Raw genomic sequence first — 27926 nt, 5'->3', positions numbered from 1 at the left:
AAATCTAATAGCTGCAGAAAAATAACTATTTTTGAATAGAAACTCCAGCTCTGGTCACTAATGAAGATTGTGATCCAGCCCTTTATCCAGTCCCTTGCCTGGAACTGTGCCACCAAATTAAAGAAAAGCTTGGCATGTTTTGGTAAGCCTCCATGTTTTGGTAAGCCTCACTAACACTGCTGAGATTTGGAGTGGTTTTGTAAAGGATTCTACTTCGGAGAAGTGTAAATTTACCCTACCCAAGGCCAAGGATTTGGAAAGAGCTGTGGCTGAAAGAGTCCACACCCAGTTCTTGGTTTCCACCCCAGTAAAGGAAGCTATGGTGACCAATGACCCAAGGAAAATTGTTTGTACAACTCCATTTCCTAGTTCAGTGTCACTGATTACAGTTCCAAAGGATGCCAGGTTACATTGAGAACAATCATCCTTCACCATTTGGATCCAAAGAGAGAGTGCTTCAAAGGACATTCCTTCCCCGTGGATCCCAAACTGGCTGCCTGATTGGGTAACAAGGACTTCAAGGCTGTAGAAATGATAGTAACCAATGAGGCAATGAATGTATCAGGCTCCAATTTCAGATTTCTGGATACTCGCATGTTGAGTTCTGATTCTATGGTTTTGTGTCTAATGCTATGGTTACACAATAAAGCTGATGTTGGTGCAGCTGCACCAATGTAGCTGCGCTGCTGTAGCGCTGCTATTACAGACGCTTTCAGCCAATGGGAGAGATTTCTCCCATCGGACTTGATTAGTCCAACCCTCGCAAGCGGCAGTGGCTCTTTTGGCAGGAGAAGTTCTGCTGCTGATGTATAGCTATCTACACAGGGGGTTAGGGCTGTGTAACTACATTGCTCAGTGGTGTGGATTTTTCACACATCGGAGTAATATAGTTAACCAATAAATGTCTTTAGTGCAGACCAGACAGTTCTCTCTTGTGTTTTATGCATTTACATCACTTCTCCTCTATCTTCTCTCACTTTGAAAGATTAAAAGTGTGACACGAGAGGCATTTTTCCTCATGATGCAAAGATTCCCTCATAGGAGATCCCTTCCACCAACACATACTGCAGAAGATCCTGAGATATCTGAACTCACAGAAGTGGTTGGGACAAACCACAGCTTGAGCCAAGGTTCAGTTGTTGGCAATGGGCATTAAAAGAAAACTAACATATATGATAAGAATTTGTGATCTTTGAATATGTTTTTGTTACCTATTAAAATGAGATTATTGGTGAAGTTATTAGTTAAAGAAGAAGAGACTAAATGTGTGATAATCTGAAGTATTTTGGAAAACTGAAAGTTGTCTTTTTTTGTTTTGTTTTGTTAGTCGTACAGGAAATGATGGCTAATCTTGAAAAGTTAATTTGATTTAATTTACCCCCTGTAGTGTAAGGAGTTCTGGTCAAAAAGGTTGGGGTGGGAGAATGTGTGTGAGAGAGTGTGTATAAGAGAATATTGGCCAAGTATCGATTTTAATATTTTGTGTTTTCAAATAGAATTTTTTTTGCTTAGTTTCAAAGTCAATTTCTATTCAAAGGAAAGCTACTTGAGGAGATAAGTTGTATAAGTTTTTACCCACTTAGACTGTAAGGGTCACTGTCTTCCCCACTTCTCTAATTTGCAAAGGAAAGGCCTGACATCTGTCACAGGATGTGTCCAAGCAGGTAGGACAGCTGCACTCATCAGCCATCAATATAAAGAACAAGACCGAAATCCATTGCCTTTCAGGTCAATAAGCCAGCTAAAGGCTGGTCGATGTAGAAAAGCTGTGTTGGCATAGCCACATCTCTCAGGGGTGTGAAAAGTCCTCTCCACTGAGAGAAGTAGTTAATGTGACCTGAGCCCCAGTGTAGGCAGTGTTAGGTTGTCAGAAGAATATTTCCAGTGTTTGAAGTGTAGACACAGCCTTAACATCAATTCCAATTTTGACCCATCTCCCTATATGTGAGAAAGTTACTCGTATGGAGGGCTGAGCCAGCCATTGTCATTTTAGTATCTTATTGTTCCTCTCTCTGTTTTTTGTGCTGGCCTTTCTGTTCTATCAGGGGGTGACGGTATAGCTCAGTGCATCTGTGACAAAAGCTCATTGGTGCCAATTGGCAAAGGGGGTCACTGTTCTTCACAAGCAACTCCTGTGTCAGACCTGAAAAACTCCCCACACCTAATACACTGCTTTTATGATAGTTATCCAGGAAGCATAGCAGTGAGATCTCTACTGAAAGCTTGTAAATTATTGATACTCCTACTCACTGCGAGAGGTGTGTCCAAGTCATAGTTAAGGGGTAATGTAAGTACATGGAAAATTATGCCCATATGTTATTGTTGTGAAAGTGAGTCACCCCAATCATAGGTCTTGTTGGGGACGGCCCATTCCAGTGGGAGGGAATTGGCACCTCTCCCTTGCTAGCCAGTTATGTGATGTATTGCTCCATTGTCAGCCTCTGCACCAACCTAGAAAAGCCAATGGAAAAGCATCAAAGACAAATTATAGACATCAAAACCCTGTGGAAGTGACAAGGACAATATGAGAATGAGGAGATCATCCTTTCTGTGAATAAAGACAAAAGACTGATTCAGTTCATAACAGGGTGGAGAAAAACACTCTGGGTCCATTCACCAAGGAGATTCCTAACGACCAGTGATGCTTCATGAAAGGCAGGGCCATGGCGCCTAGGGACTAGCAATCAGTGAAATTGACTGAATTGTGAGGTGAAACTCTACTTAGATAGGAAAGGTAACTATTAAAAAGTGTAGGTTGCATTTTCTGATTTTGTTTAGTTGGTAACAGTTAGTTTCCATCGCTCACATTTGTTTGTTTAAATCTCTATCGGTTGTTAAATAAATTTCTGCTTGTTTGATAACTATACTCAAGTGCGGTGTGAGATACAGTAGCAGTGGTCCACAGTAAAACTAGTAACCTGGGATATACCATTGCTTTGGGCAGAGAGAATCTGGGATTTCTCTGAGTATGTGGTGATCCGGGCTGGACCCCAGAGGGGGACACATTGAAGGAACTCGGGGGTTAGGGTGGCTGCTGTAGCTCAGAGGAGGGTCCTTGAGTGCCTGACGGGCTGGGTGAGTTGGTCACTAGCATCCAGCTGCCAAATGCAAAACTCCCTCTTCCTAGTGGAAGGTGGCAACAAGGAAACTCGCAGCCCTCAGCTCCCTGAGAAGGGTCACAATATGTCTCTATGTTGATTCACCTGTCAAATTCACACAGGGAAAGCTCCCTATAGCATAAAACTCTGCCATATGAAATCATGGAACATGTGCTCTTCACTCTGTGAAAGCATGTAAAGAATCCAAGCGCTGGAGGACAGGGTTTGGGTCCAGAGTGACCTAGACAAATTGGAGGATTGGGCCAAAAGAAATCTGAGGAGGTTCAACAAGGAGAAGTGCAGAGTCCTGCACTTAGGAAGGAAGAATCCCCTGCACTGCTACAGCTTGGGGACCGACTGGCTAAGCAGCAATTCTGCAGAAAAGGACCTGGGGATTACAGTGGATGAGAAGCTGGATATGAGTCAACAGTCCCCTTGTTGCCAAGAAGGCTAACAGCAGATTGGGCTGCGTTAGTAGAAGCATTGCCAGCAGATTGAGGGAAGTGTGTTCATTTCAAACCTGCAGCTTATTCATTTCATGTGGTGACGCCTCCTAGTTCTTGTGTTATGAGAAGGAGTAAATAATACTCCCTTCCTTGGTCCTTTAGAAGATATTATGTGACCTCCTCCCCCTTGTTGTATCCATGTTGGTCCCAGGACATGAGAGACAACACCGCAAACAACAAGGTTCAAAGTCAATGCACATGGGAGAAGCATCTTGTGTTTCATTCCTTATGTCCTAGTCCCATCGTGTGGCCATTTCCTTTTCTTCCTTTCTGTCAAAAGCTTTGGTGTTTTGCACAGAAACATTATTTCCCCAGGAGAGACCCAGGAGTGAGGGCTGCATTCCTGTGCCAAACAGTCACTAGAAGGGGGCAGACAAAGGCCTTTAGGACGAGGCGTCTGTCACTGTCAAAAAATCATCTCCCTCCTGTGGTTCCGCGGGCAGCAGGAGCAGCCGCAGCTCGGTGGCCCCCGGCAGCACTCCTGGGGTGGCCGGAGCAGCAGCAGGCCCACTGGGGCTCCCCCCTGCCGGGGCAGCAGCTGGAGTGGCAGCAAGTTCACAGGGTTTCTCCCCTGGTAGCTGGTGCTCATTATCCATCAAATAAATCAAAACACTTCCACCTGCAAGTGGATTTAGCCCAGGACCCTCAGAGTCAGCAGCTCTTACAGCCCCCACTGAGCTCTCTGGTCAGGTGTCCTAGAGCCGGAAGCCTCCTGTTTAGATCCTCAAATAGCAGTTTTGCACTGGGGTGGGGCTGATATTTTGAACCGGACATTGTAGCTCCACCGTTATTTTATTGAATTGCTTCAAAACAGCAAGTCAAGAAAGTCTCCTAAGTGCCAGGCTCTCTGCCATGGAAACAGCTGCCCCTGCTCTCCAGGAGTCTGTGCGTTCCACCCAGCAACGTACAAACCTCTGCACTGAAGGGGGGTCAGACAGTGACGGTAACACAAATCTTCCGACTATTAACCCAAGTCCCTTCCTTTCTTTAACCCAGGACGTGCCAGTCAACTGTTAGCCATGGTGTTACCTTCATCTTAAAATACCTCTCAGGACATTGAACAGAGGACGTGAAACCCCCTCCCCCAAATGGCTCCCTGTTGAGGCGTTGTACCGTACCTGCCCGTGGAGACTGGTTTTATATCCTTAGAGCTTTTTCTCTTCAAACCCCTTATCCCAGTCTATGGGCCACCTCCACATTTCAGAGTTTAGAATTTGCTCTCATCACCGTGGTATGGCACTTTCCATGTGAATTAGACAAAGTGAGTGGGGGAAGCTCCATGGCTACTGAAAACGGATGCTTTGGGTGAGACCTGAACTCATAACCCCAGCTGTGCGCCTCCCTCACTAGCCAGGTGTGCCCCTGTAGGTGCTTCATAGACAAGCTTGGGAAGTAGGGTAGTTACCTGTGTCTGTGATTAACCACTTTGGTGACCTAATTGAGAGGCTGATGGTTCAAACCCAGGTGGAGATAGAGGTAGGTTTTTTTTTTAGTGATGAGACTCCAGTACATTTTAACAGGTAGTAAAACGCCTCAATTCTGCTCTAGCCTCATTGGGCAAGCATAAGCAGCACTTTTGTCAGATGCATTGGTGGTATAGTGGTGAGCATAGCTGCCTTCCAAGCAGTTGACGTGGGTTCAATTCCCAGCCAATGCAGCGATGTGATGTTTTTGCTGCTGGGAATTGGTTTAATTTCAGTCACATTGTATCAGTTTAGCAATGGAAGGAGAGAATCAATGTCCTGCAGGTCATTCAACACACAATGGAGGAAGAAAGGGGCAGGACTATACAATGAGCAGGTGGAGTCATCCTGGTATTACAACATTTGGTTTATTTTTTATTTTTTTCCCTTTACTTCCCTCTCCCTTTTAGACTCAGAGCCTTCAAGGTCAGAAGGGACCAATGTGATCATCTAGTCCGACCTGCTGCACCTTGCAGGCCAAAAGACCCCACCCACCCACTCCTGTAATAGACCCGGGAGGGGAGGCACCCGGAAGCCAAGAGGCAGGCACAGGATTCTGCCTCCCAGCAGCCAACTGCACCTCCCCAGGCTTTGCAGAATGACTGGTGACGCTCTACTAACCCCACTTAGCTGCACTGAGGCACTTAGCTTCTGCCCTGCCTTCCTCAGCTCGACTTTCCTCTTTTGCCCCATTCCTGTCTCACTTCCTCCTTTGGCAAGTCACGCAGATGAGGCAGCAGGAAGAGCTGGCTGCCATAGGCCAACCTCCAAGGCAGAGGAGACCAAGCCACAAGGCTTCAAAAGGTGACTGGCCCAGATCCTCTAGCTTTCCCGTGCTGATGCTAAGGCTTTTTCTCAGCTCATTTCACTACCCTCTGTCATGCAGGGGTTGGGGTTATCGCAGGTGTTACCCCAAATTGGGCCAGCTAGTCAGCGTAGGGAGCACTAATGACCCACCAGTTTGGCAGAAAGCAGCACATTTATTATATTGACAGCTAAGCTCAAAAGAAAGGGGGCGGGGGGTGTCACACTCACACTCCCAGGACAGGCACGGCACTGGAGATGTCTGGATTCTGCAAGGTAAGTTTCCCACAGCACCGTGATGCATGGTGTGATGAAGGTAAGTCTCCCTGAGGCACAATGAAATGCAACGCAGAGAACCACTGGCCAGGCGGTCTGGGCAAAGGGCATTCACTGGAGGTACAAGCTTGTGAGTGCTCTCCTGAGCACAGGGCCCCTTCCCCTTTTAAGGACCTGCTCCTCATGGCCTGTGACTAGAGATGACTTGGCTGTATCTGGTTGGTCACACTCCACCTTGGGCAGTGTCCATGCTCTGGATGTGTGATCGCTGCCTAATTAGCATCCCAGACACCTTGTCTACCTGGGAGCTCTTCTGCTCTTCAACCAGCCCATTCATCCCACCAGCATTCCAGGAGGGAGCGGGAGGGGAAAAGCCACTTCACAGGCATTCAGAGAGGGAGAGGAGAGAAAAGTGGGAGCAGGGGAAGTATAACAGACCTTCTGAGCATAGAAATCACTGCAGCTCCTACAACAGCAGGGACAGGCCACTAGGAGCTGGGAAAATTAAACCCACATGTTTCTGTCTGGTTTTGAACCAGGGACCTTTTGCATGTTAGGCAAAAGTGATAACCACTACACTACAGAAACTCTGTCCCAGTGTTCTGCCCCTCCCTTCATAAGACCATAAGAATGGCCATATTGGGTCAGACCAAAGGTCCATCCAACCTCACATCCTATCTGCTAACAGTGGCCAATGCCAGGTGCTCCCAGAGGGACTGAACCTAACAGGTAATGAGCAAGTGATCTCTCTCTCCTGCCATCCATCTCCACCCTCTGACAAACAGAGGCTAAGGACACCATTCCTTACCCATCCTGGCTAATAGCCATTCATGGACTTAACCTCCATTCATTTATCTGCAAAAAGAACAGGAGTACTTGTGGCACCTTAGAAACTAACAAATTTATTTGAGCATAAGCTTTCCTGGGCTAAAACCAACTTCATTGGATGCATGCAGTGGAAAATACAGCAGGAAGATATATATTCACACACACACACACATACACACAGAACATGAAAAATTGGGTGTTGCCATACACACTATAACGAGAGTGATCAGTTAAGGTGAGCTATTATCAGCAGGAGAAAAAAAACCTTTTGTAGTGGTTTTCATGGCCTTTGAGAAAGCAAGACAGAGCCTTGGAAGACCCAGCAGGATTTGTGGCACAGGAATTGTTCTCAGATTCCACTGAGACTTCAACTCAGATTGGAGGATTCAAAGTCCTGAGTGCTGGCCCTTACACCATGACCAGCAGAGCACCTGTTGATTACCTGTTGATTGCCAACTACAATCTATTGTCCTGGTTAATGGGAGCCATCAAGAGTCCAAACCACTGTTAATGGCCCACACTTGGCATCATTACAACAGGACCTCAGAGTTATAGTTCATATATAGTCACAGGTGCTCTGACCAGCAGAGCACCTGTTGATTACTTCCAGCAGGGAGGACTCTGTGGGCAGGGGCGGCTCTAGGCATTTTGCCGCCCCAAGCACGGCAGGCAGGTTGCCTTTGGCAGCTTGCCTGCAGGAGGTCCGCCAAAGTCGCAGGACCCTCGCGGCGACCGGCAGAGCGCCCCCTGCAGCTTGCTGTCCTAAGCACGCGCTTGGTGTGCTGGGGCCTGGAGCCACCCCTGTCTGTGGGGACAATTTTTTCTGGCAGGGAGGACTCAGTGGGAACATGCCTCTCTGGCCAGCCCTGCATTTGCTCAGAAATTCAGCACCCAGCACTTTGCTGCAGGCCCAGAGGCCTTTCTTCCTCCAGACTGTGAGGCCAGTGGACAGGTGAGGCAGTAGCACCTTCAGTCCCAGGCAGTAAAGGGCCCTTCCTAGGAAAGGCCATGTCCTGAAAAGGAAAAACTAAAGTCAAGGAGAGTCCTTCTAAAAATCCTTGGGGATGTCACAGGGGGTAAAGTGTTTCTTTGCCTGACCAGGGACTTGAACCCTGGACCCTCAGATTAAAAGTCTGATGCTCTGCCAACTGAGCTAGCCAAGCTCACATTTTAAAGAGGCAAATTTCATGCAGAAGAGAAACTAGTCAAGAAAAATGAGGGCGGGAAACAATACAGAAAACCTGCTACTCTCATTCTCTTAGCAGTCCTAGCCCCAGCCTGCTCCTCCATCTGGTGCCTTGAGGCCTTATTCTTTTTTTCGTTAAATATCAAATCCAGGAGAAAACACAGTTATACAAAGCAAAACGAAATCACAAACAGAAATGTCATTGGAAATACAGAAATAAAAAAGGAAAATGCAGTTCCCATCACTTTATCATGTCTGGGCAATTCCTGTATCAAGAGCACCCGCTAAGGTCCTTGTGTGCTTACGAGAAACCTGGAGGAACTCATACCACAGCCTGAACATGAAACTCAACTGCTGCCAGGTGCTGCAGTAAAACCCTTTCCCTGCTGTGAAGTTGCACTCCATAGGATTTTATTAAAGTATGCTAATGAGTGTGAATATAAAGTGACTGGACAATGCTTCATGCAAAAGGTCTCTTGTGAGGTATCATTACAAAGCTTATAATCTACTGTGTGTGTTCATGCTATTTGTATGAACCAATCATTCTTGGATCTGAAACTAGAAATATGAACTATAACTCTGAGGTCCTGTTGTAATGATGCAAAGTGTGGGCCATTTACAGTGGTTTGGACTCTTGATGGCTCCCATTAACCAGGACAATAGATTGTAGTTGGCTCCGTCCTGCACCATCTGTGAGTCAGGCCAGGAAGAATGAAGGCTTGGGGGTCTCACAGGACATGTGACCATGTCCCCCGGTACAGGAATCCATCTTAAACCTGGGGCTCTTCCCCAGGTGAGAGACAAAAGATTCCTGCCTTGTACCAAAGCTGTATAAGGGGGTGGAACTGAACAAACATGGCTGCAGTCATGAGACATCCCCCAGCTACCACCTGAGCTGGAACAAGGGCTATACCAGGTGGAAAGATTGGGTCCAGACAAGAAATAAGTCTAGTCTTTGCAGACGGGACCTTTCCCTCCAGTGCTGGAGGATTCGCCCTTCTCATCTACCATTGTCCCAAGCAGCACAGCTGGTGGGAATCTTAAATGTACCGAGGTGACTTAGGAGCAGAAACTCCACCCTGACCTTCCATGCAATTGGCACTTGCCCCTCACTGAGCAGGATTAAAATTCCTGCAGGGAGACTGGTGGGCCCCATCCCCTCTGGGGATGAGCAAAGCAGCAGGGTGAAAAGAATTGGAGATGCTGGGGATTGAACCCAGGACCTCATACATGCAAAGCATGTGCTCTACCACTGAGCTACATCCCCAGATGGGCCATATGTGCTATAGGTTACACTCAGAGCCCTCCTGTTTCCAAAGCACCTAGTGACCTAAAAGCAGCATGAGGGACACATTCCCTGCTCTGAGGCCAAAATAATACATTGATGATAATAAGAAGTATATAGAAAAATTTTGCAGTCACTATGGGCATAACTATGATGATTGTTTCGTGTTTCACTCTTAATATCTGGCACCACCACTGCCTTTCCCTTTAGTCTTGCAGTTAACAAAGGGTAAAACTAAACATCACTTCAGATACAAGGGAGTGTTTGTGTTCATTCCTGTTAGCTACACAGGGGTTTGATGTAGCTGCTTTCAATCCTCTGGTTCTGCCGGGATAAGTAACATTTCAGGCTGTCACAGAACTGAAAAAGGGAGATCATTTTTTGACAGGTTACGCCTCCTCTTAAGGGTGTTTGTCTGGCTGGCAGCCCTGGTTCCCAGGTTTCTCCTGAGGGAAGAAAGTTTCTGTGCAAAATACTAAAACTTTTAACAGAGAGGAGGTAAAGGCCATGGCAACATGATGGGGCCAGTATGTACCACAACATGGTTCTTCTATGTGGGATAACTCTGAACACTGACTGATCTCCACTCCTTTGGATTTGAAGAGATGTTTAGTTGTGCACCTGGGAACCTATAAGGCTGAAGCAATTTTATGGATGGGGACACTACGATTGAAGGGTTATTTAATGTTGTAGAAATTGTTAAAAACACTGAGCTTAAACTGGAACTGCCTGTTATTAAAGGCTGGTTTCCCCACGTCAGTTCCATAAGCTCTGCTAGAAACACCCTGGCTTCTCTCCTGCCTCGGTGGGAACTGCAGGGAATCGTCCCCTGCTGCCCTTGGCTCCAGGCTGGTTTTTCTGGGGAGGGGACGTGGAATTGGTTTGTTTGCTGTTGAGAAGGGAGCCAGGCCAGTTCTCAGGGAATGAGAATTCCCAGCATCTGCCCAGCCCAGGCTGCTGCCCTGTCCCAGCCTCTGTTCCCCTGGGGGCCCTGTGTGTTTGACTCTAGAGCAGGCCGGGAGCAGCAGCTGAGGCAGAGGACAGCCTGGGCCGGGCAGATAAAAAGGAATTTAGCCAGCAAAAAAGGTAAAATGGCAGTGGAGTATTACCGTGGACTCAATGGCATTTCTCCATTAGTCTGTCTGCTTTGGGGCAGGGACAATAACACGTCCTGCTGCATTCGTTATTTCGAAGGGCAGTTTAGGATTTTCATTCTCACACACGGTGCACAAAGCAGGACTCAACCTTTGCTGTAAACTAAACAAGCTGCTCACAGATTCTGGCAGCCACAATAAGCATTTGGGTGAGAACTCAGACCTGCCCCTGTCCCAGAGGGAGGGGGTCATCTGTGTGGGGACTGGACCACTGACCTATCAGCTCTTAACTCCGAAACTTTCAGTAACTCTGTTATCAGTGCCTGTGAGTGTAATTTAAACCATAAGAAAAACCACACTGGGCCAGACCAAAGGCCCGTCTAGCTCTGAATCTTGTCTTCTGACAGTAGCCAATAACAGGTACCCCAACATCCAGCCAACAAGGCACCACTGGGAGTTGAACCCAGGATCTCCTGTTTACAAAACAGACGCTTTAGCCAGCTAAGCCGTGGTGCCTGTGGGTGGCTAAGGCACTCTGTCTGCCCACACCTGAGTCCCTGCCATCCCCACCAGGGCCTGACAAGCTTTGCTTGTCTTTGGATTCTTCAAAGCAGAGGAGCAGGTGACATTTCTCTTACAAGTTGTGTGTGAGTGAATCTTTGGCCAGGTCTGCACTACAAAGTTGTTTCAGCAGAATTATATTGCTCAGGTGTGTGAAAAACACACAATGCTCCCTCGGTCGGCAGCTTGTGGCTGGTGTACACACTGCAATGCCACGTCTGGCGACAAAACTGCCCTGTTTTGCTGACAAAATAAAACGACTTCAATGAGAGGTCTAGAGCTTTTTGCAGCAAACTTAAAGTAACAGAGTAAATGCTGCTGTTCATTATATCACCATAACTGGCCTCCTCCAGTATCCCACAATGCCCTCTGTGAACTCGCCTGCCCTGTATTCCTGCTACAGAGGCTGGGCCCCTCCCCTTTCATTGCTCTGGGAAGTTCTGACAGCTGAGCCTGCTGCTCTGCTCCGGCAACCAGGAGCAAATCACTGCCGTGGATGCTGCTCTCTCCCGCACTGCGAACACAGAGCAGGGTGGCGGGAACTTCCTTACAGTGTAGGGGGACCACTGGCATCCGAACTGTGACACGCCCATGACACCACTTCCCTCGAGGAGGCTCTTACCTTCTAAACAGGGACGGCTGTTTTCTAGTAAAATCACTAAAGGGAAGGAGAAAACTCAAAAGAGGTTCCTCCTGGCACTCACGTGCCTGAACCCGAATACTCTCTCAGTCCTCAAAGAGAGACCTGGAGAAGGAGACTTGCTGAAGCAAAGCCACAGGGGTCTCTGAGGTTTCCCTGGCCCCTCGCCCCTGTCCTGCCTGGCTGATGTCAGCATCTCTCTGTGAGGTCACCACCTCCCAACCACCTTTGACCAATAGTCTGAGGTCCTGCAAAAGGCCTTTGTGATGTCACTGCCACACCCCTCCCTTGCTGTGCTAATGTCCTGCCCCTGGCCAGGCACTGTGGAGGTTTGAGCTACTCCCTGTGGATCACCCCACTCAAGGAGCGTTCGTTCTAGGCAGCAAGCCGGCTAGACAGGAAAACATCAGATGCTGCTCCCAATGCTACACTCAGTTTTTCAGAAATTAGTCAACTTTATGGCCAGAAGAGACCACTAGAGCATCTTATTTGACCCCCCATATTACAGGCCTCCTGTATGACACAATAGCTACTTTTGGGCAAACACATTCCAGAAAGGCATCTAGTCTTCATTAAATGATATCAAGAGATGGAGAATCCACCACTTTCCCTAGAAGACATTTTTCTCCAGCCCTCATAACATTTGGTGGCTCTTTGCTATTGAACGAGCTCAACCTGTTTAGCTTATCAAAAGAAGATTGAAAGGTGATTTCACTGAAGTGTTGAAGGGCCTTAATGGAGACAAAAGATTGGGTATGAAAGGGCTCTTTAATCGAGCAGAGAAAGGCATAACAAGACCCAATGGCTGGAAGGTGAAAAGAGACAAATTCATATATTACATCTAAGGCACAAATATTCAACAGCGAGGATGATTCACGACAGGAACAAGCTCCCAAGGAAAGTGGTGGATTCTAATTCTAATTCCTTATGAATATTCTGTGTGTTTGTGTCTGCAGGGGAGGAACATGCTATATGCGCAGAGGACTTTATTCCTCCAGCCTGCAAGGACAGAGGGGATGTCAAGGAGTTGCTTCTTCAACACCCCCCCGCCCCGAAAGTCCCTTCTTAGGAAAGGCAAAATCCTGGAAAGAAAGAGTAACACCGAACAAGACTCCAGAAAGACAGGTTTTTATTATCACAGTGAGAAGTTTTTCACCTGACCAGGGACTTGAACCCTGGACCCTCAGATTAAAAGTCTGATGCTCTGCCAACTGAGCTAGCCAGGCTCACATATGAAAAGCACAACTTGGTGCAGAGGTGAAGCTAGTCAAGAAAAAGCGAGACGGCCACAATAGGGGAAACCTGCTGCTCTCTCTCTCTTCCCAGCCCTGGCCTGGCTGGGTATTAGAGCTGGTTAAAAAGACGGGAAAATATCGGCATCTACCAGCCATTCATAGCTGTACAAGACTCAGGCACAATACAGAGGTGCCCATCTGTAAGTGCCAAATGGTTGGATTGGCTAATGCAGCCTGTAGACATCCATGACACACTGGGATATAGAGCCAAGTGTCCATCACCATCATTATTTCAAAGGGATAATGATAATGGTAGCAAGGTTCACAACTGACTCAGCAGTTGCATACAAAGGTGCATGTTTGGCAGCAAAGCGGGGGTGTGTGGGGGGATACGGCGCGGCTGAAGTGGCAAAGGGGGGGGGACCCGACGTGGCTGGAGTGGCAAAGTGGCGGGGGACAACACAAAAATGGTGGGGCTGGAGCAGCAAAGCTGGAGGGGAGGGACACGGCACAGCTGGAGCAGCAAAGTGGGGGGCGGGGGACAACACAAAAATGGTGGGGCTGGAGCAGCAAAGCAGGGGGGTGGGGGGAAAAACAACGGTGCGGCCGGCAAAGCAGGGGAAAAACAAAAAAAAACCCTACAGGGCGGCCGGAGCCAGTGGACTCCCTGTGCTGCAGAGTGCGCGCCCGGTCTAGTGGGGGGGGAGGGGAGGGAGCGGGGGGGAGAGAGAAGGGGGGCGGCCAGCGCTTCAGCGGGGCACTCACCACGCGGCCCCGACCGCCGCACCGCCTGGTACCCTCACTCCTTCTCTAGACTAACCAGTCCTGATATACTGTAACATGGTGATATTCCACCACCTTCACTGGTTACACCCAACAAAATGAATTATACAGCAGACAGAAACAATCACAGACCCAGACAGAGACCATGCAAATAAACATACAAAACAATACAGAAGGGAGGATTTCACAACTACATCTATACAGACATAAGGGTTTTCCAGCTGTGTCTATTGATAAGTGAGTTCTTGCCAGACAGGATGCTACCAAACTAAGTTTCCCTTTCTCTGGAGGTGATGGAATATCAGGACGGGATTGTATTCCTAACAGCCCAATAGCACCTTATTTCAATGTGGCTAGTTGGGAATGTGAGGATGTGACCATACACTTCCCACCTTATGGCTGCCTTTGCTGCTTAGCCGAAGAACCAGGCCTCAGACTGTCACAGTAAGAGAAGGCCATTACACAGACAGACAGTGATTTTTTTATTCTTTCTTTTATATCTTTATAATTAACTAAGTGATAAAAATACACCTAAATTCTTAAAGTACAGGCCTCTGCAGACTGGCCTGAATCTCTGTATCCTAACAGTCCTCGAGGTCAGGCAGCCTCTGGGTAAGGGGGTGGGGACTCAGATCCTTCCACAGGCCAATTCCACCAGGGTCGTGTATAAACCAGGGAAGTTTGCCACAATAGCCAGACCAGATGCCCCCTGTACACTCTGTCCTCATTGCTTCTCTCTCTCCCTTCCCCCCATCTCTGCTGCTCCCCCTCTGGGCTTTCTCAGCACCTGGCCCCACAGCACTTCCTAGCAGCCAGAGCCTGTGCTTTCTGTATCTGCAGATGTGGCCTCTCTCTTGATTGCTAAGGAAAGGAACCTTTCCAGGAAATGGCCACAGCTTCTGGGACTCCCTGTGTGGCTGTGAACAGAGTTTGGCTCCTGGCACACAAGGCAACTTAAAAGCTGGGTACCTAGACAGGGGCTTCAACCCCGGGCCCTCAGATTAAGAGCCTGATGCTCTAGCAATTGAGCTACCTGGGCATGTTGAAAAACATCTTCACCGTTCACCACAAGAGTGAGCAGGCAGGCAAAAGAGAGACAAAAAAAGTCCCAGGAACCCCTCCTTTTTTTCTGCACAGCCACTGCCAGGCAGCAAGATTCCTCCTCCTCCTCCCTCCTGTGCCTCAGTGTGACTAAATCTCCACACCTAGACAGCCGGTCCGTCCGCTGCACCCCAGTTCCCCATGCCTGAGCCTCCCTGCCAAAGCCCTGCACCTGGCTCCAGACAATTAAGTCTGGTGTCTCGCTGGGAACTCGACTTCTTGTGCCCAGAGCGTCTCGACCCCCTCAGCAGATGACCTGAGAAACACAGTGTCCGGCTTTTCCAAAGAAGTGTTTAGACCCCCTCATCATGTGGCCTAAAGGATAAGGCATCTCCCTGTGGATCAGATGATTTAGGATTTGAGTCCCCTCGTGGTTGTGCTCACTTTGTGCTGCAAGTCCTGCTCCCTTCAGGGCTGGAACCTCTTCTTGGTCACTCAGGCCAATGCTCTGGCTCCAGCTAGAGCCCCGGGAAGGAGTTGGGGGGTGGGCGTCACAAAGTCTGGGACATGAGCCCCAGGTGCTTCCAGTCTCGGCTTTGCCATTCCTGACTTGCCAAAAAAATGGGCGGCTCCACTTCCAAAGTGAGCACCTGGAGTGGGAACGGAAAGAGGCCCCACCACGGGGGGCTGGCCCTGCTTTCCTACCGTCTTCAGATGTTGGCCACAGAGCATCAGCAGCCACCCTGCATGCTGGCCTGACGGTGGCCTTCAGTGGGGGTTTGTCATGCCAGGGAGCAGCCTGGCCTGGTGTCTTTGTGGCTGTCTGCTGGCCACGCATAGGCATGGTTCTCCCCTCCTCTTGCCCTGCCTTCCATTGCTCTGTGGCTTTTAAACCTTCCCTTGGAGCTGTCAGCACCAGCCGCCTCTGCTCCAGGTGCCCAGAGGAGGAGAGGTGCTGGGCTCCAGCCTGGGACTCTTCCTCCCTCCTGCCCAGCCCTGACTATGAAGCCTGGCCCTGGCCCTCCTTCCTTCAAGCGCCAGGTGGGCAAGAGGAAAAGCACAGGGGCAAGTGCCAAACTTGTGGGCATCAGGTGAAGCCGTGAGAATCCCAACCCTCAGGTGTCAGTTCTAGAGCCCTGACCCACTGCAGCCTCCCACCCAGAGGCCTGAGTCACCCAACAGGAGGGGAAAGACTTGTTCTTGCATGGCTGGAGACAGGGAAGTTGAGCACTGGGAGCTCCAGGGCTTTACCAAAAGCCAACACAAGGTCCCACTGAGATTTGAACTCAGATTGCAGGATTCAGAGTCCTGAGTGCTGCCCATTACACCAGTTCATGGCACCTTTTCTGCACATTGGTGACCCTCACGGGGCCAGCTCATGTAAGGGACTGTTGGCCCCTTACTAAAACTTAGTGGGGGGTTGGTTGGCTAGTTCCCAGTCCCAATAGAAGGGGGAAGGGCCAATGGGAAATCAGGCCCCTGAGACTGACAGTCCCCAGGGGCAATGGGGAGAGGCCAAAGCTCCAAGTTAGCCGCACTGACAGGCCAGGCAGTGTAATGAGGGAGTCACCAGGCCAGGGGGTCCCATCCTCCGTGGGAGCTGGAACTGCCTGGGCCAGAGTGGGGCAGAGCTAAGGAGAGAGCAGGAGCCCGAGAAGAGCCAGGGAGCAGAGCTGCACAGGTGTAGTGCCAGAAACTGCTCCCTGTAGGACTTTGCTGCCTGCAGCAGTTACTGAGCCCTCAGGTTGTTCTTATTTGCTGACTTGTCCTAATTGGATCAAACTTGACAGTGGTTTCTCTAGCAAAGGCCAGTCCCTGGCCCCTTGGTCCAGACATCCTCATTCACACCAGGCTGGGGTGACTAGATGTCAGAGATGAAATATCGGGACGCGGGCGGCAGAGCCAAAAAAAAAGCCGGCGGCTCCCCCCCCCGCCAGGCGGCAGTGGCACAGCCCCATCTCCACCCAGCTCTCAGCTCTGACCCCTGATACACCCCCAGCTCCCCCATCCCCTTGCTCCTGGGCCCAGCCTGGGCTCCGAGCTCTGCAGCCGAGCCGCGCTCCAGGTCCCTCCTGCAGCACCCGGGCAAGGGGCGAACCAGGCAGCCGGGCCCGGGCCCTCCCGGCAGAAGCGTGTCTGCCCCATGTGTGTCTCTGCCCCCTGCCCACATGGGTCCTGCCCGCTCCGCACTGCCCCCAGCCCCACTGCGCTGCCCCGCAGGCTCCAGGGCTGGAGCAGCCTCCATGCTGCGCTCCCGGCCATGGCCATGGCCTGTGTGCAAACCTGGGAGGGAGGAGGATGCCGCCTGCTTGGGGAAGAGGCAGGACCAGGGTGAGGATTTGGGGAGGGATCCAATGGGGGAAGGAGAGGGCGGAGTCGGTGGGCGAGTGTCCCACCGGGCTCTGCCTGTGTGCCGGAGCAGAGGGCAAAATTGTTTGTTTGTCCAGTGTCCCGACCAAACATCAGTCGGGATGCGGGACAAACAAGCAAATATCGGGACGTCTGGTCACCCTACATCAGGCTTCAAGTTGAGAATCATTTCCCCTTCCCGGGGAGGGGAGACTTTTAAAGGCGCTCTCTGTGCGACTGCACATGGTTAAGCAAAGAGAACAAACCCCCAATCCCTCCTGTGCTTTGGGAGCCAGGTTTGTGGTGGGCATTCTGTAGTTCAGATGATTTCATGCCTGGGCATTGGGATTCTTTACCAGTTTCTCTGGCACTGGGGCAATTTTGTGCTTACAGCTGTGATGGCCAAGCAGTTAAGGCATTGGAGTCGAAATCCAATAGGGTTTTCCTGCGCAGGATCAAATCCTGCTCACACCGAGTCCTGTGTTTTAGCCAGTCCCTCATCCGGGCAATACCTCTGTACAACCCCCTGAGACACTCTCAATTCTCTCCCCACCCCAAGTAAATCCTGTTCTGCTCCTTTCATAGAGATGCCTGGGACACCCCCTCACACTGTGTCCCTGAGGGGTCAGGCAAACTCTCAGCACCTGAAGCCTCTGCCACTCACCTGGTGCCCCATAGATCAGCCAGAGCCCTGGTTCTGCTCCTCTCTCTAGAGTGCGAAAGGAGCCAAGTCAGCGACTCCATGGGAGCTACAGGGCTGCAGAAACAGCAAGGGGTGAGGGGGGGAGAAGGTGCTCAGCACCCACTGGCAGCCAGCTCTCCTCCTGCTATGGGCCTTGTGGACAAGCTCCTGCTGGTCCCCTTCAGCACCTGCCCCCTGCCAGTGATCAGCTGGTCAGTGGTGTGTAGGGAGAGGACTTGGGGGTGGGGGCAGGGCCTGTTGCAGACCAGCATTCGTTCTGCGGCCAGCCTCACAAGGCGGTAGGAAAGCAGGGCCAGCCCCCGGGTGGGGCCTTCGACCGTTCCCACTCCAGGGGCTCCTTTTGGCAGTGGGACAGGAGATATTTCCCCCCAAGAGGCTTTTTCCCAGCTGCTGAGAAGCACAGAAGTACCCGGTGTTTGCTCTTGCGGTTGTTGCCAGCCCAAAAAGGCCTGAGGCAGCAAACAGTGGTTCGTTGCCCGGTGTGCGTCGCACTAATTATCACACCAGGGTGGAGAATGCAGAAAAAGTTTATTTGAGCCCAAGTAAGGTGCCAGGGAGATATTTACAATCTCAAATCCTGCACACAGATACAAGCTGTGTGTGTCTTCTTATACATGACTTCAATAAGGCATCCTCATTACCCCCCACTAGTCTCCTCCCCACTCTTATATAGTACATATAGTGTATAGTTAACAATTACATCAAACAGGTTAAATCATCCTTGACAGCAAACAATTTATCTCGTAACTTTTCAAGGCTGTTACCTTGGTTTACTTCTGAATTTATTACCTTGTCTCCCCTCCCCTCTTTCTAAACTAAACACAAGTAATAAAAAGGGGCCCTATCTTCTGGTGTCTTACACTGATAAGAAGCTGTTACACATTCCATTCTCAATACTAGCCTGGGAGTTCAATCAGAGTTTAATATGGAAGCACTTTGGACAAGCATAAAATAACTTTGGTCCATTCAGGCCTGGTACAGAAAAGCTTCATTAATACTGTGTTTTTCTACCCTCCTGAGTTATCTAGGGATATGCCTAATGGCACCAACAATCCCCCCCTTTGAGAATACTCAACAAACATTTGGCTGAGTTTTCTCATACTTTGAAGACAAAAAACAATTAAACTCTAGGGAGCTGGGGTATTCAGTTCCACATTCATCCTCCCTATGGACCCGGTAGGATTCGGTATGTGGAAGCCCACACCCACCCTAACCGGTCCACATACTTGGAAGGAGCATTGTGAATGTCCATACTTCCATCCAGAAAGTGTCCAAGTATGTCATCCCCCTGACCACAGATCAGATGGTTCCTGATAGTCTGTAAGGGCAGTGGACCAAGTCTGGTGCTCAAGATCCATCTAAATATACCAGATCCCACTGCAATACCTTCCCAGTCTCAGTGATTCTCAATACCATCTCTGTCAGCAACTTCTGGGTCATAGAACTAAGGGTGGAAATGACATGTAACCCACCAACTCCAGCCTGTACTTGGGATAGCTGAGCTTTAAAAATAAGGCTAGTGGCCTTTTTCTAGGTGGCCCAATTTCTTATCATGTTCCCAGCTTTTAAAAATATTTCAAATGGTTGCTATATTATTGGCCTGAGTCCACAGAGATCTGGTCAATTCCCTCTTCTTGCAGAGGAAACAACCTAGGCTCTCTGTTGTGCTAATCTAATGGCAGCCCCTTGTGAGCAATACATGCTGAAGGATTTATCCAAAACACAGGATGCAGCCTGTAGAATAAACCCCAAAATCTAATCAATACCACAGTCTCAAACAGGGGTCCCACAGATTTCTTCCTGCCAGTGTATAATTCTTGGTTTCTACACCAGGGTCAGTCCTTAATGTCCTTTTTGGTCAGGAAATCCTGGATTCTGACACTGCACAACGCTGTTGGTGGTCACCAGGACTTAATAAGGGTCTTTCCAGCATAGAGCCAAAGCAGTCTTTCGCTGGTGGAGCTTTACATTAATCCAGTTTCCTGGTTCCAAGGGTGGCAGGACTCCTAGGGTCTTTGTGTAGTGCGTCTTTACCTGTGAAAAAAAGAAACCTAACACATTTCATTAGTGCCTGTCAGCGATTTGCAGACTCTACAGCTTTGTGGCACATTTAAGCCCCCCTTGTCTTGGTTGTTAGCTAAGTCTTAGCTGAGAGCAGTGTCCTGAAATGGGGCTAATGCCCTATCTTTAAACTCAGCATGTTAGCTATTTTTCCTCAGTTAACTCGTTCTTCTTCCTTTGTCCTGTTTGGCTTCTTTTAACCTACAAAGGAAACTTAGCCTTCACTTATACATCTTTTTCTAACAATGAACACATATACATTGCCTTTATACAGTACATTAGTCTTATTATTTAAAGTTTGTCACATCTATCCTTTTACTAAAATAACTTTTTCCAGAGCTTTGGGACAACAAGCTAGGACAAGCACACCCACTTTGATGAGTTTATTTCATAGAGCCTCTAGTCCAATAGTTTCCCACCATCCCCAGCCCTCTGGCTAGAAATCTGAGATAGCCAGAAGGATCCAAATACAATATGGGGAGTGGGTTAACTTTCCATGTCCTTGCTTCCAAAAACTATTAGTATGCAAGTTTTACTAACAATTTTCAATTAAAAGATTTGGCCAATAAGTTTCTCTTTCTCTTACTTAAGGAGATGTATTAAGCTTTAGTATACCATATTTTTCCCAATTTATCCAAGCACTTTGTATTCCAAGTTGAACAAAACAAGTATCTGTATTCCAATCCAGACTATCCCATAAACAAAACAATTTTGGCCACCAGACAGACACCACAAGACAGAACATAAAACACAAAACATAATTTTTACTGTGCCATCAAAGGCATGGTATGTTGAATGCTGTTCAGCTAGCATCAGTTTTCTCTGATTATCTGAAAGACAAAAACAGAAGTCTACCCTTTCTGGGCAATCAATCATCACTGAAAATATACAAATACCTTCGTTGATTTCAGGCAAAACAGGGGAATTACCTCATATTTTCATATATATGTTTCATAGGCAGCTTAGGTCTCAGTGACTTCTACTTTATCAGTTAGATAACTTGCATCAATACAGATGCTTCCTGACTTGCTCTTTACTTTTAACTCCTGCTTTTAAACACTGAAAGAAAACATCACCACTTATAGTGCCTTTAGAACCTAATAAGATTTCAATTACATAGCACTATATACATTTTTTAGATAATTCAACTAAATGGGTCATAACCAAATGATTGCAATCTAATAATTTCTTTGCCTGAATTTATTTACAAACATTTCAAAAACACCAAGAATTTTTCTCTTTAGCATTTTTACAAAGTTCAACTACTCTTCCCTCCAGCAACTATGGAGTTAACTTTTCACACTGCCTTAAAATCACTCACTTGTTTTCTCTAACAACCACTTTTCTCAACTTAAATCACTATTACAAGTATCCTCCTGGGTATTTGAAATCCCCATGTTTATACCTATGTACTCCTTTCTTCCACTAGACCCTCAAAAGTTTCCAACCCGTTTTCCAATCTCTCCGTCTGTTGCTTGCCTGCCTGGGCCCGATCCTTCTTTTCTAGCTGAACCGTTCTTTCCCTAGACACCAATTTGCTCCACTGCCAGTTTTAACTAAGGGGGGGGGGGTTGGCTTCTCAACTAGCCCCCACCCTTCTGGTCTTTTTCCCTAAAACATTTTAACTCACAAGACTACCCGAGTCCTCCCTTATGAGGCTTGCCACCTGGGCAAAACACATGGCCCACTGGTGTTTAATTATTTAATTTCCCCTTGTAGCAAACACACTGCTATTACGGTGTATGCTGAGCACAAATAGTTAAATTTTGGCAAGTCCCTGAAGGACTGGTACTTGCTTAGCCAGGGCTTCCTTTCCTAACTGGAAATCCTGTCTCAAAACCTGCAACTTGCCCTGGGTGCAGGTTTGAGTTGCTGTCTGGGTCATGATCTATGCTCTTAATTGCTCAATTCTAGTTATCAAGTACATATTTGTTCTTTTTCTCCAACTACTCTATTGCCCAGTCCTGCTGCAACTGGGGGTAGATCCCCTTTCCAGTTCTCAGACTTACTGCAGCTGAGAGTAGGCTCACCTTTAATCATGCAATCCTCAACATATAACACCAACAGTTCCAAACAAAAGAAACACAACATAACAAAGGTAAAACAAATAGATGGTGTAAATTCTATAGGGCTCCCCCATTCTCAATTACTCACCAAACTGTGACAAATCTGTTACCAATTTATCTACTGCAGGACGTTGGGGGAAGGATAAAACACACCATATAACCAAACCCCAAAGCTTCCCCAAGCCTTAAGCCACTTTAATACTCACACATATCCAGACTGACCACGTCTGTATATAACATTCAGAGAAGGGGAATAGGTGGACAGGAGATTATTCTGTATACAGCTTGTCCAGAATTTCCAACATGCTTCCACTCTTGGGAGAGCTGTTCTTTTACACCCTGGAATCTCCTGCAGTGTCTCTTTCAGAGATTCCAGTTCAGGTCACCAAGCCATACCAACTCTGGGATTGCAAAGACTGTTAAACCTCACTGAACAGTTAAGCTTTGCAAATGCAATCTCAGTTCCGTAACTTATATTACCTTTAATTTACCTCTGTCTATATTTTCCCACAGCCAGCTGGGGCCAAAAGCAGTTTTTCTTTGTACTTAACATAGTCTGACCTAATACACAGAGCAGCTCTCTTTATCTCTGGGCTTAGCTGAGTTTCAAATTAACCCATTCCTAGACGAATTGCTCACACTGTGTCAGAGGCTTTTCCTTTGGTAATTAAAAGCTCCTCTGAGATATATGATCTTATCTAGATTGAAGATACCTTCTAATGGACATTGTTTAGATGGATTTTCACGCGTGTAAAGATTCCAATTCTCTAAATACCTGCAGGTTTCAGGACCATAATGTACGTACATGTACTATGCTGGGGTACCCTTAGGGGGTGAGGTAGAATGTTTAGACTGTCCCTTCCCCCATTTTCCACTTACACACACAAAGAGGGGGGCCCTGTCCGCGCTAGCGGCTCATAAACTAAGAATCTCTCCCTACAGGACACTCACACAGGAGAGATTAACGAGGATGACTGACTCTTCTACACCTCCTTTCAGCAAAGAGCTTCGGCTAGTCTCTGGGAGAGGAGCCGCTACTCTGATTGCATACAGTGAGATGATCAGACTGTCAGTAGCCCACACGGAAAGAAAGGGGGAGAGGGAAGATAGGTTCACACATTCCTAGACCCAGGCAGCTTCCTCGCCAGACGATGCCAGGCTGAGTCAGCCCACCGTGGGTCGGATCTCCTAAAGATCCACTAGTTACTGGGCTTGCGTTAGACTACTCCTGATCATTAGCATTTGCTTCACAGGTTAATCTGGGCATCTTCCAGTAACAGACACTCACACTGGTATACACACACACACACACACCAAGACCATTATTCCCACGGACAATCCTCCTCCCAGTGCAGCTCTGGGGCATATGATGAGGGATTTTTACAAGAGCTCTTTATACAAACAGTTTCAAAAGCTACCCATTCGCTAACAAAACAAAAGTAATTGAAGGATCATGTTGTAATTAAGTGATCCTTCTGGTGGCCACCTTTCCTGGCTCTCTAGTTGATATTGAGGCCAGTCTACTGTACAGAACCTTTTTAGTTTATCCTTAATCATTGGATCCAAACCAAACACTTTCCAATTTGCTAGAATGCATTCTGGGGGCATACACCGTGCCCTGCCTGTACTCTATCCCTGCCCCATACCTATGGGAAGACACTGGGCGTCCCCAGGTCTTAACAGGCAAACAAAAGGTTAACAGCACTGAACTGTTCCTACCTTTTCCACAGGACCGGTTCCTCACCGTCGCCCGCAGCTGCTTCTCCACTATCTGAGTGCGTTGCACCGTTGTGCCTTCCAAGGTCGGTCTGACACGTCCCTGCCGAGGCCCCCGGTAAAAGCACCGGTGCGCGCTGGCATCGGCTGTGACTGTCGTCCACCGGCCATTGGAGGAGTCCGGGCAAGGCACAATTTTGCCTCGAGCCCACCCAGGGATGCCAAGACTGTTGCCGGCCCAAAAAGGCCTGAGGCAGCAAACAGTGGTTCGTTGCCCGGTGTGCGTCGCACTAATTATCACACCAGGGTGGAGAATGCAGAAAAAGTTTATTTGAGCCCAAGTAAGGTGCCAGGGAGATATTTACAATCTCAAATCCTGCACACAGATACAAGCTGTGTGTGTCTTCTTATACATGACTTCAACAAGGCATCCTCATTACCCCCCACTAGTCTCCTCCCCACTCCTATATAGTACATATAGTGTATAGTTAACAATTACATCAAACAGGTTAAATCATCCTTGACAGCAAACAATTTATCTCGTAACTTTTCAAGGCTGTTACCTTGGTTTACTTCTGAATTTATTACCTTGTCTCCCCTCCCCTCTTTCTAAACTAAACACAAGTAATAAAAAGGGGCCCTATCTTCTGGTGTCTTACACTGATAAGAAGCTGTTACACATTCCATTCTCAATACTAGCCTGGGAGTTCAATCAGAGTTTAATATGGAAGCACTTTGGACAAGCATAAAATAACTTTGGTCCATTCAGGCCTGGTACAGAAAAGCTTCATTAATACTGTGGTTTTTCTACCCTCCTGAGTTATCTAGGGATATGCCTAATGGCACCAACACGGTGAAAGGGGTTAATACATTTAGGCGGCCTGGCTAGCTCAGCTGGCAGCACCTCTGGCTCTTACTCTGAAGGTTGAAGTTACAATTCCCTGTTTGGGTGCTTGGGGCTTCTCTTCAACAATACAACACACAATCTGCTTAAGCCCCCACCCAGTAACCTGGGGAAACTAACCCTGGCCACTGGGTGCCTCTAAGAGGTGATACTTTCCCCACTCACACGCACTGAGTGTAGAAAAGAAGCTTTAAGAAAAAGGAGGAAAATCACCTTGTATTAACTTGGGAAAACACCACAATCAGGATTCATAACACAACACTATGAGCAAAACACCCACCCACAGTGCGCTGGGCAGTGGCCTTTTGCCTTGGGCTTCTAAATCCAGACACCAGAAGCTCTTTGGATGTGCCCAGTGGTGAGCTTCGCACCGGTTCGCGCGAACCGGTTGTTAAGTTTAGAAACCCTTCTAGAACCTGTTGTAAAGGGCTTTTAAATTTAACAAAGGTTCCAGCAGCTCCCTGCCCTGCCCCCAGTTCCAGCTCACCTGGCTCCAGCTTTGCCTCCTCCTCTGAAGGCTCTCCCTCCAGGCTTCCCGCGCTAACAGCTGATTGGCGGGAAGCCTGGGAGGGCTGAGAAGGAAGCAGCAGCTTCCTGCAGGTAAGCGGGGGGGGGGGCGTGTCCCCGGCCAGGCGGCACAGCTCCAGGCCGGCCCCCGGCTCTGACCCTGACCCCGACCCAACTCTGGCCGGGCGGGCAGTGCGACTCCGGGCCAGCCCCCGGCCCCGGCCCCGACTCTGGGCGGCGCGGCTCCGGGCCGTCTCCTGGCTGTGACCCCGGCCGGGCGGGCGGCGCGGCTCCGGGCAGGCGGCTCCAGGCCGGACCCCGACGCTGACTCGGACCCTGGCCCCGACTGGCCGGGCGGGCGACGTGGCTCCAGGCTGGACCCCGAAGCCGACCCGGCTCCCGGCCCCGACTCTGGCCGGGCGGGCGGCGCAGCTCCGGGCGGGCGGCGCGGCTGTGACCCTGGCCGGGCAGGCGGCGCAGCTCCGGGCCGGACCCTGGCTCTGACCCCGGCCCGGCGGGCGGCACGGCTCCGGGCCGGACCCCGATGCCGACCCGCACCCTGGGCCCGACTCTGGCCGGGTGGGCGGCGCGGCTCCGGGCCGGACCCCGACGCTGACCCGGACCCCGGTCCTGACTCTGGCCGGGCGGGCGGCGTGGCTCTGACCCCGGCCCCGACTCTGGGCAGCGTAGCTCCGCGCCGGACCCCGGCTCTGACTCTGGCTGGCCGGGCGGCGCGTCTCTGCGCCGGACCCGACTCCGGCTGGGCGGTGAGGCTCCGGGCCGGACCCCGACGCCGACCTGGACCCCGACTGCAGCCCAACGCCCGTGGCTCCCAGCCCCGACTCTGGGTGGCACGGCCCCCATCTCCAAGCAGCAGGGTAAGGGGGACATGGAGCAGGGAGAGGATGTTGGACAGAGGGCGGGGGGGTGGATTAGGGTCAGGACTGGGGGTGGTCAGGGGGCAGGGAACAGGGGAATTGAATGGGGGCAAGGGTCCTGGGGGGGGGCAGTTAGGAAGTACCAGGGGTTGGATGGGGCGGTGGAAGGCAGTCAGGGGCAGGGGTTCCAGGGGCAGTCGGGAAAGAGAGAAGGGGTGGTAGGATAGGGCAGGGGTCCCGGGGGGGCCATCAGGAATAAGAGGAGGGGTTGGAGGGGTGGCAGGGGGCAGTTAAGGGACAGGGAAGGGGGTGGATAGGGCAGGGGTCCTGGGGGGCAGGGCAGGAGTCCCCGGGGTCGAGGGGGGTCACCCTCATGGGGTGAGGAGGAGGGAACCGGTTGTTAATATTTTGGCAGCTCATCAGTGGATATGCCCCTCCCTTCACTGCACCTCACCCACAGCTGCTGCCATGGGTCAGTGAAAACCCAGAGTTCATCTCTCACCTCCTGGGGGGAAAGCCCCTTTCTCCCTCCGCTGTCTGGCCACATTGCCGGCCACTTGCCGTTCCACCCTGTCACCACTCTGCTGGCCACCCTCTCTGCTCTGGGATGTCTTGTGGTCCCACCAGGAGCGGAACAGGCTCCCTAAAAGTAGTGGCCACCAGAGCCCAAACAGTAGCCCCATCCCTGCCACTCAATGCCATGCCCCTGCCCCACCCCTTCTCCCCAAGGACCCGCTCCTACGCTGCCTCTTCCCCCCAGACCCTTCCTCCCGCTCACTGCTCTCCGTCCCCTCCCCACCCTCACTCGCCCTTACGGTCATTACAAAGTGGCAAGGCAGAGCCCTCCCATTTTTTAAAGTCCTGGGGTGTTGTTCCCCCCTGTTCCGGCACCCCTGGGGCCCTGCACTTCACACAGCTCTCCCTGATTTCACCTGCTAGTGAGGGAGCCTCACTGCTAGCGCAGACTGGGCAGTTCGTTGCATGAGAGACACTGTCCCAAAGCAGGACTAATGCTTAGAGCTGGTTATCAGTGACTTCAGCTCTGTTGGTCTGCAGCAAGACTCTCCATTGAGTCTTAACCAGCTCTGTTATTACACAGGGAAGAACAAAAGGGTCAAATGGGGCCTGGAACCCTTAAGAAGAATCCACCCCACCAAGTACAAACACTTGTCACTACCTGCTCTCAACCCCATGGAGAATGTTTTGGGGTCACCGCTCGCCTGTATCAACCTAGGAGTCTCAGAGAATCCTAATTAACAGGGGTTCCAGTGGCACAATTGGTTAGCGCACAGTACTTATAGGGCAGTGCTGAGAGGAGCTATGCTGAGGTTGTGAGTTCAAACCTCACCTGGAGCACTGGTTTTCATTAACCAAATGGCATCACCCCCTCATTTGGCCCTGTGGAATGTAGAATTGCAGCCCAGGGACACTGAGGAGGGGAGAAGTTAAAAAACCTGTTCACTTATTACCTCCTCTCCAGAGCACAGGTCAGAATCTACCATCCTTTCTCCCCCCCAGCCCCTGTGCCAGGATCCCTCAAGCAGAGCCTGGAGTCCTGTCCATGGCATCTGTGCTATTGATAAACACTAAGTGACGGGGACAAAACACTCAAATCCCGCCTGGTGCAGGGAGCCAGGTTTGCTCTTCAAATTCTGTCGTTGGTACATTTCCAGGCCTGGGAATGTCCCACAACAGCACTGAATGGGAAGCTGCCTGCAGAACAGTTACACTGCACAGAGCTCCTGTGGAGGAGGGGTGGGGATTAGTAACATTTTGAGGATCGTTTGGGAAATGAGCCTTTGCTGACAAGGTTTGTCTCTGTTCATATTTCACCTTCAGGTGTTATGTTGCGGGATCTTTAGTATATTTTTGGGAGGTTAATAACTATCTCCTCAACTTTATTTACTCAACTTAAAAATTGGTGTCACTTGATTTTTGCATC

The 27926-nt window shown here is 49.6% G+C and overlaps 7 non-coding genes across 7 annotated transcripts; 2 read left to right on the top strand and 5 right to left on the bottom strand.

Annotated features, from left to right (window-relative positions):
- The first annotated feature begins 5189 nt into the window (after positions 1 to 5189).
- On the top strand, positions 5190 to 5261 carry TRNAG-UCC. The gene has a single exon. It is a non-coding gene; the product is annotated as a tRNA-Gly (tRNA).
- Positions 5262 to 6662: 1401 nt separating this feature from the next.
- On the bottom strand, positions 6663 to 6735 carry TRNAV-AAC. Its single transcript has one exon. It is a non-coding gene; the product is annotated as a tRNA-Val (tRNA).
- A 1330-nt stretch (positions 6736 to 8065) lies between these two features.
- TRNAK-UUU lies at positions 8066 to 8138 on the bottom strand. The gene has a single exon. It is a non-coding gene; the product is annotated as a tRNA-Lys (tRNA).
- A 1218-nt stretch (positions 8139 to 9356) lies between these two features.
- TRNAA-UGC lies at positions 9357 to 9428 on the bottom strand. The gene has a single exon. It is a non-coding gene; the product is annotated as a tRNA-Ala (tRNA).
- A 1554-nt stretch (positions 9429 to 10982) lies between these two features.
- TRNAT-UGU lies at positions 10983 to 11056 on the bottom strand. Its single transcript has one exon. It is a non-coding gene; the product is annotated as a tRNA-Thr (tRNA).
- A 1838-nt stretch (positions 11057 to 12894) lies between these two features.
- Positions 12895 to 12967, bottom strand: TRNAK-UUU. The gene has a single exon. It is a non-coding gene; the product is annotated as a tRNA-Lys (tRNA).
- A 14279-nt stretch (positions 12968 to 27246) lies between these two features.
- On the top strand, positions 27247 to 27340 carry TRNAI-UAU. The gene is made up of 2 exons: positions 27247 to 27284; positions 27305 to 27340. It is a non-coding gene; the product is annotated as a tRNA-Ile (tRNA).
- Positions 27341 to 27926: the final 586 nt, after the last annotated feature.

Source organism: Mauremys mutica, unplaced genomic scaffold (genome assembly GCF_020497125.1).
Source record: "Mauremys mutica isolate MM-2020 ecotype Southern unplaced genomic scaffold, ASM2049712v1 000839F_np12_subseq_1:30746_obj, whole genome shotgun sequence".
NCBI lineage: Eukaryota > Metazoa > Chordata > Testudines > Geoemydidae > Mauremys > Mauremys mutica.
Note: the sequence above shows the minus strand (reverse complement) of the source record. Positions and strands in the feature narration are given on the sequence as shown.